Source organism: Pan paniscus, chromosome 4 (genome assembly GCF_029289425.2).
Source record: "Pan paniscus chromosome 4, NHGRI_mPanPan1-v2.0_pri, whole genome shotgun sequence".
In the NCBI taxonomy this organism is placed as follows: Eukaryota; Metazoa; Chordata; class Mammalia; order Primates; family Hominidae; genus Pan; species Pan paniscus.
The window spans coordinates 120554933-120569185 of NC_073253.2; the positions used below are offsets into that span (position 1 = coordinate 120554933).

The 14253-nt window shown below is 38.1% G+C and overlaps 1 pseudogene; it reads left to right on the plus strand.

Annotated features, from left to right (window-relative positions):
* Positions 1-13973, plus strand: part of LOC129397893 (high mobility group protein B1-like) — a 115740-nt pseudogene extending 101767 nt beyond the window's left edge.
* Positions 13974-14253: the final 280 nt, after the last annotated feature.

Below are 14253 nucleotides of genomic sequence, written 5' to 3' on the forward strand. Positions count from 1 at the left end.
CAAGGTGATAATAAATCCTGCACCCTATAATTTGTAACAGATAACACTACTGAAGTTGGAAGTTTTGGCAGTGTATTAGTTCATTTTCACACTGCTGATAAAGACATACTAAAGATATAAAGAGGTTTATTGGACTTATAGTTCTGCATGGCTGAGTTGGCCTCACAATCATGGCAGAAGGAAAGGAGGAGCAAGTCGCATCTTACGTGGATGGCGTCAGGCAAAGAAAAAGCTTGTGTAGAGAAACTCCCGTTTTTAAAACTATCTGATCTCATGAGACCCATTTACTATCACGAGAACAGCATGGGGAAGACCCACCCCCATGACTCAATCAGCTCCCACCAGGTTCCACTCACAACACATGAGAATTATGGGATCTACAAGATGAGATTTGCGTGGGGACACAGAGCCAAACCAAGTCATTTCTCCTCTGGTTCCTCCCAAATCTCATGTCCTCATATTTCAAAATGAATCACACCTTTCCAACAGTCCCCCAAAGTCTTAACTCATTTCAGCATTAACTCAAAAGTCCAGAGTCCAAAGTCTTATTTGAGACAAGGCACGTCCCTTCTGCCTATGAGCCTGTAAAATTAAAAGCAAATTGGTTACTTCCTAGACACAATGGGGGTATAGACATTGGATCGATACAGCCATTCCAAATGGGAGAAATTCACCAAAACAAAGGGGCTATAATCCCCATGCAAGTCTGAAATATATCAGGGCAGTCACATTTTAAAGCTCCAAAATGATCTCCTTTGACTCCATGTCTCATATCCAGGTCATGCTGATGCAAGAGGTGGGTTCTCATGGTCTTGGGTAGCTCTGTCCCTGTGGCTTTGCAGGGTACGGGCTCCTCCTGGCTGCTTTCATGGGCTGGCATTGAGTGTCTGTGCCTTTTCCAGGCACATGGTATAAGCTGTCAGTGTCTACCATTGTGGGGTCTTGAGGACAGTGGCCCCCCTCTCACAGCTCCACTAGGCAGTGCCCCAGTAGGAACTCTGTGTGAGAGCTACAACTCCACCTTTCCCTTCTGCACTGCCCTAGCAGATGTTCTCCATGAGAGCCCTGGTCCTGCAGCAAACTTCTGCCTGGACATCCAGGAATTTTCATACATCTTCTGAATTCTAGGCAGAGGTTCCCAAACCTCAATTCTTGACTTCTGTGTTCTCACAGGCTCAACACAATGAGGAAGCTGCCAAGGCTTGAGGCTTGCCCCCTCTGAAGCCACAGCCTGAGCCCTACGTTGGCCCCTTTCAGCAATGGCTGGAGTGGCTGGGACACAGGACACCAAGTCCCTAGGCTGCACACAGAACAGGGACCCTGGGCCTGGCCCATGAAACCACTTTTTCCTCCTAGGCCTCTGGGCCTGTGATGGGAGGGGCTGCCGTGAAGACCTCTGACATACCCGGTGACATTTTCCCCATTGTCTTAGGGATTAACATTAGGCTCCTCGTTACTTATGCAAATTTCTGTAGACGGCTTGAGTTTCTCCTCAGAAAATAGGACTTTCTTTCCTATCACATTGTCAGCCTGCAAATCTTCCAAACTTTTATATTCTGCTTCTGTTATAAAACTGAATGCCTTTATCAGCACCAAAGTCACATCTTGAATGCTTTCCTGCTTAGAAATTTCTTCTGCCAGATAGCCTAAATAATTCCTCTTAAGTTCAAAGTTCCATAAATCTCTAGGGCAGGAGCAAAATGCTGCCAGTCTCTTTGCTAAAACATAACAACAGTCACTTTTGCTCCAGTTCCCAACAAGCTCCTCATCTCCATCTGAGACTACCTCAGCCTGGACCATATTGTCCATATCGCTATCAGGCTTTTGGTCAGAGCCATTCATCAAGTCTCTAGGAAGTTCCAAACTTTTACATTTTCCTGTCTTTTTCTGAGCTCTCCAAACTGTTCCAACTTCTGCCTATTACCCAATTCCAAAGTCACTGCCACATTTTTGGGTATCTTTTCAGCAACACCCCACTCTTGGTACCAATTTACTGTATTAGTTTTTTTCCTCACTGCTGTTAAATACATACTTGAGACTGCGCAATTTACAAAAGAAAGAGGTTAATTGGATTTACAGTTCCACATGGCTGGGCAGGCCTCACAATCATGATGGAAGGCCAGGAGGAGCAAGTCACATCTTACATGGATGGGAGCTGGCAAAGAGAGAGCTTGTGCTCTCTCCCAGTTTTAAAACCATCAGATCTCATGAGACCCATTCACCATCATGAGAACAGCATAGGAAAGACCCACCCCCATGATTCAATCATATCCCACCAGGTCCCTCCCAAAACACATGGAAATTATGGGAACTACAAGATGAGATTTGGGTGCAGACACAGAGACAAACCATATCAGGCAGTTTGTAATTTACCCTGGTTCATTTCTGAGGTTAGACACTGGCAAAACAGAAGATATTTATTGGACTGACCTCAATACTGGCTCTGAGTACCAAGCCATGGTTCTTCAGTTCATCTTCTTTTCTTATACTCTGTGGAGACTAGAAAGCTCATGCTAGGCTGAAATGTTAAATTTGTAATTAATGACATTTAACCTCTTATTCAAATGGAATTCACAGTAACTGAAAAGTACAGGGAATGTTAGAAAAGAAGAAAAACTCTCAGTAGACATTCAAACACATTTACTGTGCAAATATATTTGATTTTTAACTCACATTATTCCCAATGCTACAAAAAAGTCTTATTGCTGATTATTTTACATTTGATCATTTTTTCCTAACTATAATATAAAACAAACTCCCATGTCAACTAGTATGCCTGCCCTCCATTAACTTACCCAAGATGCTGTTTAATGCATAAGGAAAATATAAAGCTACTCTGGTGCAGAACAACATCCATTCCCTCAATTCCATTGGCTTTCTTGAAAATTGGTTCTTTACTCATTGAGTTTTTAATTTAATGTCATATTTCAGTATAAGTAATTCAATCACAGGTTACAAATGTCAAAATATTGAGTGGTTTATTGAGAAATCACATTCCCACCCTTGACATGCTCCAGCTTTTTATGCCTATTTATTCCTTATAGGGAATCACACTTTAATTAGCTTATTATGCTCTTTTGTTTGTTAATAGATATAAATACAGTCTCTCTGTCTATAATATATGTATATAGACTATATGTGTATATAAATTTGTATATGGACTGTCTTATATTTATTATGGATAAACAACTATAAATACAGTATATAGTGAATATATGAAGATTTAGGTTAGGCAATTTTTTACAAGGCTATGAATATTAAGTTCACTAACTAAAAGTAGCATACGAAATATATTTTATATAAATTTGCTTTTTGTAGAGATCTTTCTATAACAATACAAAGTTTATTCATACTATTTTAGGTCTGCATTAAGAGGATATACCATAGTTTAATGAGTGCCTAACTGGTAGATACTTGGGATTTTTCTATTCTTTTGTATGACAAGCTATACTACAAAGAATAAATTAGTACATAGGCCATTTTGTTTGTGCAAACCTATATATGTAGAATAAATTTCCAAAAGTGAGATTACTGAGGTAAGGATAAACATATTAGGTTGGTGCAAAAGTAATTCTACCAATTTAATATTTGTAATAAGGTAGATACTGACAGATTGCCATCTATGGTAGGCAGAATAACATCCCCTCAAAGATGTCCAGAACCTAATCCTTGGAACCTGTGAATGTATTACCTTCCATGGCAAAGGATGCTTTAAACATGTGATTACAATTCAGGATTTTGAAATGAGGAAGTCATCTTGGATTATCTGGGCCCAGTCTAATTACATGTGTGCTTTAAAGGGTAAGAAGCCAGAAGAGTTGTTGAGAGATATGTTTTGAGAAAGATTCAGTCTGCCTTTGCTATCTTTGAAGACGGAAGAAGTAGGTTATGAGCCAAAGAATTCAGGCCACCTTGGGAGGCTAGGAATGGCTCTCAGCTGATAGCCACAGCACACAGAATTCTGCCAACAACCTGGATGAGTGAGAAAACAAGGGCATTGTCCTGTAACTTCAAAGAAATGAATTCTCCTCTGGAGTCTCCAGTGAGGAAAGCAGCCCTGCCCAGCAAGACCTGTGTTGGACTTTTGATACACAGAACTACAAGATTATAAGTTGGTCTTGTTTCAAGCCTCTGAAGGTGTGGTCATTTATTACAGCGGCAACAGAAAACAAATACACCCTTTCTAGGGACCATTTTGCACTCTCATCACATCAGCAATTGACGAGATTGTTCCCCCACATCTTCACAAACAGAATGTGTTGCTAGTCTTTGAGTTTTTTGCCAATCTGATGATTGGTGAGAAAGAGTATCTCAGTGCAACTATAATTTGCACTATTCTTTTTATGAATGAGATTGAACATCTTAACATTTATATTTATTTGTATTAAAGGAATGTTTGTTCATGTTTGTTGCCCATATTTCTATTGGATTGTTGATATTTTTTAAATCAAGTTCTAAGAGTTTATTCATATGATGAAGACTTTACATATGATAGCAGTTGCAACTATTTTTCCTAAATCATTTACTTTCTATGTGAATTTAAGGGTGGGTGTTGACCTATTCGTCATTATTTTCTCTAGTTTCTACAAATTTTCATCAGATTGTTGTAGGTCTCTGGATAACACAAACTAAAATATCACCAAGAGAACATATTTTTGAGGGAAGAAATAAAAAAGAGGAAAAAAAAGAAGAGCTGTTAAATAAACTCTTGCTTTCTTTACCTTCTCACCTTTAGTCTGAATCATTCTTCTCATGGCTCCTTTCTAAAATCCTGGCCTTAAGTACAGGAGTAGCTTCCAGTTCTAGAGAGAGACAAAAAAACAAACAAACAACAAAAAAAAAACCCCTGTACCTTATAATAGCATCGCCGCAGCAAGTAGAGCATTTTGTAGCACATTCTTCAATTAAAACTTTCATTCTTAGACTTAAAGCTGTCTGAGAACCAAAGCACTAACGCTTGGCATTTCATGTCAGCAGAGGCATGGGTATGATTATTCACAGTGAAATGCTGACAGGCCCTTCTCTTCAATGACACCAGCTAGCTCAGGTTGTAATTACCCTTGTTACATCATCCCTTTCCCTGCTATACACACAGCAAGTGAGCTCTTGCTTGGAAGACAGATTTGTGTTTATAGCCAAAGAGTTTTTCCTTTCTAATTTAAACCAGGTTTGCTGATAGCTGGGAGGGGGCAAGAAAGAAAAACAGTTATAATTAGAGTATCACCAGGAGAAACAATAAACACTTAAATGATGAGGAAGTGATCATCATCCAGTCTGAAACAGATCAGGGTTTAAGCCAGGCATTTCTGACAAGGATATCAGGACTAGGTTCATTAACTGCCCTCACTGCTTTCAGAATATCTTAAATGTGGCAATTTACATTAAAATGGATTTAGTGACACCATCTTCTCATTACTGTCAGTTTACATTTGGGTTTATAAACTGTAATTGTAAATAAAATATGCTTTTCATTACAATGTCTATTTAGTAGAATATGGTAGGAAATTAGAGGCATAATCATGACTTAAATTATTAATTCAGTGATATTTTTCAGGTGCCATATGTAGATACTCCACTGTGCATAATGAATATGCATGTAGTAGTTGAATTAGGTCTAGATCTCAGTGCTCTGCCTCCCCTCTGTCCACTCATCTTATTTTATTTTTGCTTCTTAACTTCTTTACAGTGGTACATGGTAAAAGGAGGTTTCACAAGTAGTCAGCTGCAATTATCTATGCCATTATTTTCATTTCATTTCCCCTATTCAGTTTCAAGGGGGCCTCCAATACATAGCATCCCTTTTCTCTGTTCATGTTCTGAATATGCTGACAAATAAGGATTAACAGATTGATAAATCAAAATATCAGCTTTATCATGGACAGAGTTTAAGCTGGGGGATGTAACTTGGTCTGTGGGCCAAATAGAGCAGCATTTGGGAGATTCCTGGTCTGTCATAATTATACAGACAGGGCAGACTTCCCCCTCTAATGGCATCCAAAGATATTAGGTCCTGATTCTTGTAACTTGTGGATGTGATTAAATACATCTTCTTGATATAAGGAGATTTTCCTGGTTTATCAAGGTGGACCTTAAATACTTGCAGAAGTGTCCTTATGAGAGAGGCAGGTGGAGATTAGACAGACAAGAAGTGAAGGCAATGCAAATGCAGAGGCAGAGATTGAAATGATGCAGCCCCACAAACCAAGGAACACAGGCAGCCACCAGAAGCTGGAAGAAGCAAGGAACGAACTTCTTCTCCCTTCTCCTGAGATAGCACAGCCACTGGACACCTTGATCTCCACCCAGTGAAACTGAATGCAGACTTTGGACCTCTGGAACAGTGAGAGAATAAATTCCTATTGTTTTAAGCCACTAAATGTGATGCAATTTGTTAAAACAGTCTCAGGAAACTAACATGCTCCCCAGCCATCAGCCCTGGTAGATAGCCTCAGGAGGTGCTAAGGGTGCAGGCTCTCAAGAGGCAGAAGGGCTGAGAGAGCTGCGCATGCCCAGATCTGGCTTTCAGACTCACCTTTCAGGCAGATCACTCTGCTTTTTGTGGGACAGAGTGGTTAAAGAGCAGGGAGAGCCAGGGATATGTTTAGGGTAAATTCCTCTTCATAGAGACTTCTTTTTAAAAAGTTATTATTCATAAGCATCCCTAAATTCTAGCTATTGCAATGTTGAAATAATTTTTAATATTATTATGGTCATTGTTAATGCTGGACAAAGGCTGAAGTTGACATTAACTTATACATCAGAGAGCTTTGAAGGCCAAGATTGAGATTTTATGTTTGTTTTTTTGTTCAATAACAAAGGTTATCCATAAAGTTGAAATTTACTCATCTCTCTGCCTCAAAACCACCTTCTTTGTTGCATGTCCTCAGCAAAGAAGGCAGGGGCAGGGGTTGTTACCTTTTATCCTGTTTAAAGAAAGAAGCAAGTTAACTGATACAAACATTATCAAATTCCTTGCTCATCTTCATCCAATAAAATGGTACCATCTACTTGTAAATGTCCAAGTGTGTTATGTTTTAAACTATTTTCCCTCAATATTGAATAATGGTGAGGAGAAATTACTATATTTATAGATTTGAAATCTCTTCTTATAAAATGTTATACCCTCGTCAAAAAACTGACAAACCAGGGAAAGATGTATCAAAAATCTAAGGATGTGTATAACGAAACAATAATATCACTTATAAGCCTTGCTTCAAAGGAGCATGATTCACATAGCCTAACCATGTGTTCACTATTACAGCCTACTCTTGTATGTGCCCTTCCTACTAATATGTGCCAAATATTATTTTCTGTGACAGGTCTAAATAAACTACTGTTTATTCAACAAGTATTTATTGAGTACCCACTACATGCAAAATATTATTTAATGAACAAACAGAAACCCTTACCATGCAGAACTTTACTTTGTAGAGATTGGTTTAACCCAGTGGGAGCAACATTTTGCCCAACATGGGCACATTTAAGCAATAAACAATGTGTACTCCAGAAGCTTAGATATGATGCAGTAATCACACAAGCAATGGAGAATGGTCATTTTTCTTCTTGCAAATGCAAGCTAAGTGTCGGGCAAAATATTTGAGTAGGTCATTCCCTATTACTGAAGGGAGAATAAAAGGAAGCAGTAATGTACTACTGAATCCTTCATATTAACTCTTTAGCTTTCTATGCAGGTGCTCTAGGCCTAAAAAAAACTGGCATAGACATTCAGAGAAGTTAGACACCAGACTTTAGGAAAATAGAAATATTCTTTCTATTTCCTTTTAGTTTATATTTCATAGACCTCCGTGGGAAAATCTAAGTTTTTCTTTCTTTTTTGTTTTGTTTTCTAGCGGACAAATGCTTGTGTTTTGAAATCTGTTGTCTATGTTATGCATATTTGGTCACTAATTAGTACATATTGATATTTCTTACCTTCACAAAAATATTTTAAGTTCCTTCTTGGGGTTCGATAATTATCTTAGTCCTATATATTCTTTAAAGTTAGCACAGTGCTATTGAGTAGTCATTTAATAAAGTTGTCATGGTTATGGGCATTAAGAAAAAATGAGAATGGCTAGAAAAGAGAGACTGCATATAATAAAGCAAGCATGGTCAGTAGAATTTCAGGGGTAAAAAAGAATTCATGTTAGTTATTGTATTTCTTTTTTTTTTTTTTTTTTTTGAGATGGAGTCTCGCTCTGTCACCCAGGCTGGAGTGCAGTGGTGCCATCTCCGCTCACTGCAAGCTCTGCCTCCCGGGTTCACGGCATTCTCCTGCCTCAGCCTCGCGAGTAGCTGGGTCTACAGGTGCCTGCCACCATGCCCGGCTAATTTTTTTTAAATATTTTTAGTAGAGACAGGGTTTCCCCATGTTAGCCAGGATGGTCTTGATCTCCTGACCTCGTGATCCACCCGCCTCGGCCTCCCAAAGTGCTGGGATTACAGGCATGAGCCACCGTACCCGGCCTGTATTTGTTTTCTAAACCCACACTTCTAAGACCCTCTCCTTTCACTGTTCACTATAATATCATTAGTAAATTTGCAATGTGAACATCTTTACAAAGAAATGAGTTGGGACAAGTGTTCCTGATTTTTGAGTGCAACCGAAGAGGAGATAATTTTCTTTAATCAACAGATTATGTCGTGATTCTGAAAGTTAAAACTCAACTAGCAAAAATATTCTTAAAGTGTTACTCCCTTGAACGATTATCATTACTCTTATACAGACTTTTAATGGCATACTACTATTTGAATAATTTAATTCTCTTTCCTTTCAAATGTATATTTTTGACCTCTTTTCAACTGGATACTGCCAGTTTACTCTTTCAAAGTTTGTTTACTTGTAATAAGAAGGAAACTTCCCTTCTGTGGATCACTAAGACATTCTTGGAAGTAAGGTTGATCAGGTATATGCAGATATAAAGAGAAAGGCTGTTATTTTTATGTGTGAAGACTCTGGCTGGTAAACTCTTTCTTTCTTCCTTCCCAGAATCCAGTTCTTATAAGTTTTGAGTGTGTGGTATTTGTTGCTACAATTCTATCCAAAAAGTTGGTTAATGTTTCCTACATAAGAAAAAGGTAGTTAGAAAATAAAAGTCTTTTGTAACTAAAAATAATTCTTAAAAAGGATATTTTGCAAGTTACATAAAAATTATAAAATATTATTGAAGAAAATTATAGAAAACCAAAATAAGTGAATTGCTATACCATGTTCATGGAGGAGAATATTCAGTTTTGAAAAGATACTAATTCTCCACAAATATATTTATAACTTCCTTTTCTTACTACAAGTTTTCTTTTGTGGAACAGAAAAAATAGATTTTTCTGAGACTTTATGAAAATGCAAAGACCCCTAAATAGTTACAAAACTCTGAAGAAGACTATCATGGAGGAACTTAGCTTATCATATATCAAAACTTATTATAAAGCAATGGTAATTAAGATATTGTGACATTTGTTCAGGGATAGACAACTAAACCAGTGGAACAGAGAGCCCAGTAATAGCTAAGTTCATAGGAGAATTTACCGCATAGCAGCTGTAGCATTGCTAATCAGTGGGAAATAGAGGGACTTTTAAGCAAATGGTATTCAAACAATTGACTATCCATCTGAAAGAGGGCTAATAATAGTACCCTCAAGTCATGCAGTTGTTATAAGGATTATTTTAGTTTGTGACTTAATTATGAATGTAGGGAAGAATCTTTATATTTATTTTACTAACCAATAATATTTCTTATGCTATGAAGCCTCTGCTCATATTTCTTGCCATTTTTTAATGGTTTATTTCACTTTTTCTTAATGTATTATGTGAACTCTTTGGAAATTAAGAAAATTAACTCCTTATCATAACTATTGCAAGTACTTCTTTTGTATTTGTCACTCAGCTTACAGTAATTGTTTTATTATACAGTGTGTTAAATTTTTATCTGGTCAGACATTATCAATTCTGGGTTTTATATGCTGTTTGAAACAAAGTATTACCTATTCTATGATTATAAATAAATTTCTGTCTTTTTTCTTCTTGCTTTTGTGTGGTTCTGTTGTTCATCTTTGTATTCTTGGTCTATCTGAAATTCATTTAGTATGAGGAAGAAATGTACTTTGATTTTCTTTATAAAATTTTGTGATAGTTTTCATATATTTTTTCCAGGTTGGTTATCAATTTATTATCATTTTGCTGAATATACTAACACATGCTCCAAAAATATTTGGGGTTTTGATTGGCTTCATGTTAAAATCACGGAAAAATTCAAAAAGATTAAAACATTTTAATTTATTATTGGAGAGACTCAATTGTCTTGATAACTAAAGACTATACCGCCAAAAATGAACATCTTATTGTGCTAGTGGGAAATGGTGTTTAGGTTTTCTGAGTTTAGAATAAGGCATTTCTATACCCCAGCTAGTTTTTAAGAGTTTAACAAAGAATGGCAGTATGGATTTTCAACTAATTTCCCTGACCTAAGTGCTCTTTTTAGTTTGCAGACAAAAGAGCAGGAGGAAACGAGTCAGGAAGGGAGGAAATGGGTGTGAATCATATATTTGTATATTTGAATTGGTCTTGAATTCCTTTCTACCACTATTTTTTATATAGTTAAAAAAGTCTCACAACTTTGCAGAATATTAATCTTATAATTTGCATGCTTGATTATTGTGCATTTATTAATTCACTTTTGTTCTTTATTTTGCTAACCTTCAAATATCCTGAAATTTTTTTTCTTCTGGAAGCCAAAGAATTGTTATTGTCATATGCTAGTTTTTGGGACCATTTTACAAATAATTCTATTTTTGTTCTTCCTGGTTCCAGGGACTTGAAAGTATGTTAGTTCTTTCAAAATCTATAACTTTGTTTGTTAGAGTTCAAAATTAAATTTTCACTTATTGATAGAAGTGTAGCATCACTAAGGTTATACAACTCAAAGCTAAGTGGCAGAGAGAGGCCATACAGGGTTTTGTTCCTTTCTCTGCTTTATGGCCATGTAGAAAGGGTAAATCACATTTCCTGTTTCTATTTTCTTATCTCCCACTAATTCTGAGGAATTCTGAGGAAGGATAACACGTTTTCTGAAAGCAGGGATTTTTGTTTGTCTTATTCTCTGCTACATCCCATTGCCTAACACAAAGAAGGCCCTCTAAAAATATTGCTATATGAATGAATTGTGACTACATATTTTTGAAATCCTGCTCTTAGGCTTTACTGACAAAGCTCTTGGCTTTCTTTCTTTTTATTCTCCTGAGGGTCTTCTGTCACCTGTCTCTTAGATGTCAAGTTTCCCCAAGGTAATGTTCTAAGCCTCTCCTTCCTCTATGTACTATCTCCACATAGTTGCATCCATGTCCCTGGTTTTAATGCTATGTATCACGAATGACTTCTAAATATCTCCAGTCCTGATCTGGACAAGTATTCCTTCAGGTGAGATTGACAAGCCACCATGATCTGAATCACCTGGAGTATTTGTATTGAAATGCAGATTTCTTCCTCACCCTACTGAGTAAGGATACTGAGTAAGAACTATGGCCAGGCATGCTGGCTCATGCCTGTAATCCCAGCACTTTGGGAGGCCGAGGCAGGCGGATCACCTGAGGTCAGGAGTTTGAGAACAGCCTGGCCAAAATGGTGAAACCCCATCTCTACTGAAAATACAAAAAGTAGCCGGGCATGGTGGTGGGTGCCTGTAGTCCCAGCTACTCAGGAGGCTGAGGCTAGAGAATCACTTGAACCCAGGAGGCAGAGGTTGCAGTAAGTGGAGATCGCATCATTGCACTCCACCCTGGGCGACAAGAGTGAAACTGTCTCAACAATGTTTACAAATGCTTTCTTTTTCTGAATGAGTTTTAGACACAGAATTGGCTAGAAGAAGACTCAAGAAGATATGGTCCATAATAGCCAAATGACTGTTATTGTAGGTATACTGAGGAAGAAGTGATGGTTGTAGGGGAAATGTCACCACAGATTTGGGACAATCTGGGCCTCAAAAGATAAGTAGGAACTGCAAACCATTTTCCAAATTCATCCACTTTCCTTCATCTCCAGCAATAACCTCCTAGTTCAAGCCCATTATCACTTTCCAGGTTAACTATGAAAGTAATAGTAATGATAATTAGGATTATCTTTATCATCATCAGGAGAACCAGAAGGAAAATGAAAAGAAGGAAGAAGACAAATTACACTGATGCCTAGCATTCATTAAATACTGAAAATATGTAAGACTCCTCTATGTGCCTCATAACTATCCCACGAGGAAGACCACAGTCTCCCATGTCTTTCTTCTGCTATTGCTCCCTGCAATCCAACTTCCATGAAGTAGCCAGTTTTGAAAATATAAGTCAGGCGATACTTCTCAGGGCTCTCTACTACATGTAGACTAGTCCTTCACAGCTCACTGGGGCACTTAGAATAATATCCAACCTTTTTGCTGTGGTTTACACTTCCCTCTCTGATCTCTTTCTCTTTTCTCCATCTTGCTGATACAACTGGCCTTTTGTTCTTCAAGAACACGATGTTTGTGGCTGCCTTGGGGCCTCAGCCCTTGGATTCTCTTTGTTCATCTCACCTGCTGGTTTTCCTTTTCCCATTAAGGTTCAACTTAAATTGCTGCCTCCTCAGCACAGCTTTTCTTCACTTCTCAGTCTAAAGTAATTCTCCAGGCATCTATCTCCCACTCTCAGAGCCACTGCTGTCCATTGAGCTCCATAGAGACAGCACTCAGGCAAGTAAGAGGCACTGTGCCTTGCTGAGGCAAAATAACCAAACACAGGAGAAAGAGATCCTAAGAAGCCAAGAGGCAAAATATCATCATACATATTCTTTGTATAAACTTGTCAGGAACAGCACAAGAAGAGAACTCAGACGGTTCAATCAGCTTCTCAGAATTTTCTAAGAAGTGCTGAGAGGGGTGGAAGACCGTGTCTGCTAAAGAGAAAGGAAAAATGTGAAGACATGGCCATGGCATATGAGGCCCATTACAAGAGAGGAATGAAAACCTATGTCCCTCCTAAAAGGGAAACAAAAAAGTTCAAGGATCGCTCAAAAATCAAAGGAGAACATCCTGGTCTATCCATTGGTGATGTAGCAACAAAACTGGGAGAGATGTGCAATAGCACTGCAGCAGATGACAAGCAGCCTTATGAAAAGAAGGCTGCAAAGCTGATGCGAAAATATGAAAAGCGTGCTACTGCCTACCTGATGCAGTAAAAAAGGGAATTGTCAAGGCTGAAAAAAGCAAGAAAAAGATGAGAAGCATGAAGATGATGATGATGAAAAAGTTGGTTCTAGCAAAGAGTTTTTTTCTTTTCTTTTTTTTTTTGAGACGGAGTCTCGCTCTTTTGCCCAGGCCGGACTGCAATGGCGCTATCTCGGCTCACTGCAAGCTCCGCCTCCTGGGTTCACGCCATTCTCCTGCCTCAGCCTCCCGAGTAGCTGGGACTACAGGTGCCCACCACCATGCCCGGCTAATTTTTTTTTTTTTTTTTTTTGTATTTTTAGTAGAGACGGGGTTTCACCATGTTAGCCAAGATGGTCTCGATCTCCTGACCTCGTGATCCGCCCACCTCGGCCTCCCAAAGTGCTGGGATTACAAGCGTGAGCCACCGCGCCTGGCCCAAAGTGTTTTTTTCTGTTCTAAAAAGCACTTACCCTGCCCCATACACAACTCACTCCTTTGAATTAAAACAAAAATGGAAACGTAAGACTGGATGACTTGTTTTAAAACTGTAGTGTCTTTTTTATATAGTTAACATACTACCACATGTGTCTTTAAATAGCCCATGCTGCTGGCATTTTCCAAAGCCACTAACCTTGCCTGGTACAGTACAGAGGTTGTAAATTGGCTTGGAAATATAAAGCACGTTCTTTGTGGTACACAGCACAAATTAGTTATATATAAGGATGGTGGTTTTTCTCATCTTTAGTCATCTCTGATGCAGCTTATATGAAATAATGGTTGTTCTGTTAACTGAATCTCACTCTGTAATTGAAAAAAAAAGTTGCAGCTGTTTTGCTTATATTCTGAATGCTACTAAGTAAATGCAGTTTTTTATTAGTAAACAAAAAATTAATTCCCTAGCTTACATCTATCACATTGCCCCTTCTTTTCTTTCTTAGCATTTAATACTCTCCAAAATATATCTTTTTTACTCATTTATTTACTTATTTTTATTGGTATTCTTTGAGCCATAGGGATGGTTTCTCCTTGCAAACTACTCACTGTAGAGTACTATAGTTACAGCCGTGTAGAGTACTTATCCATAGCA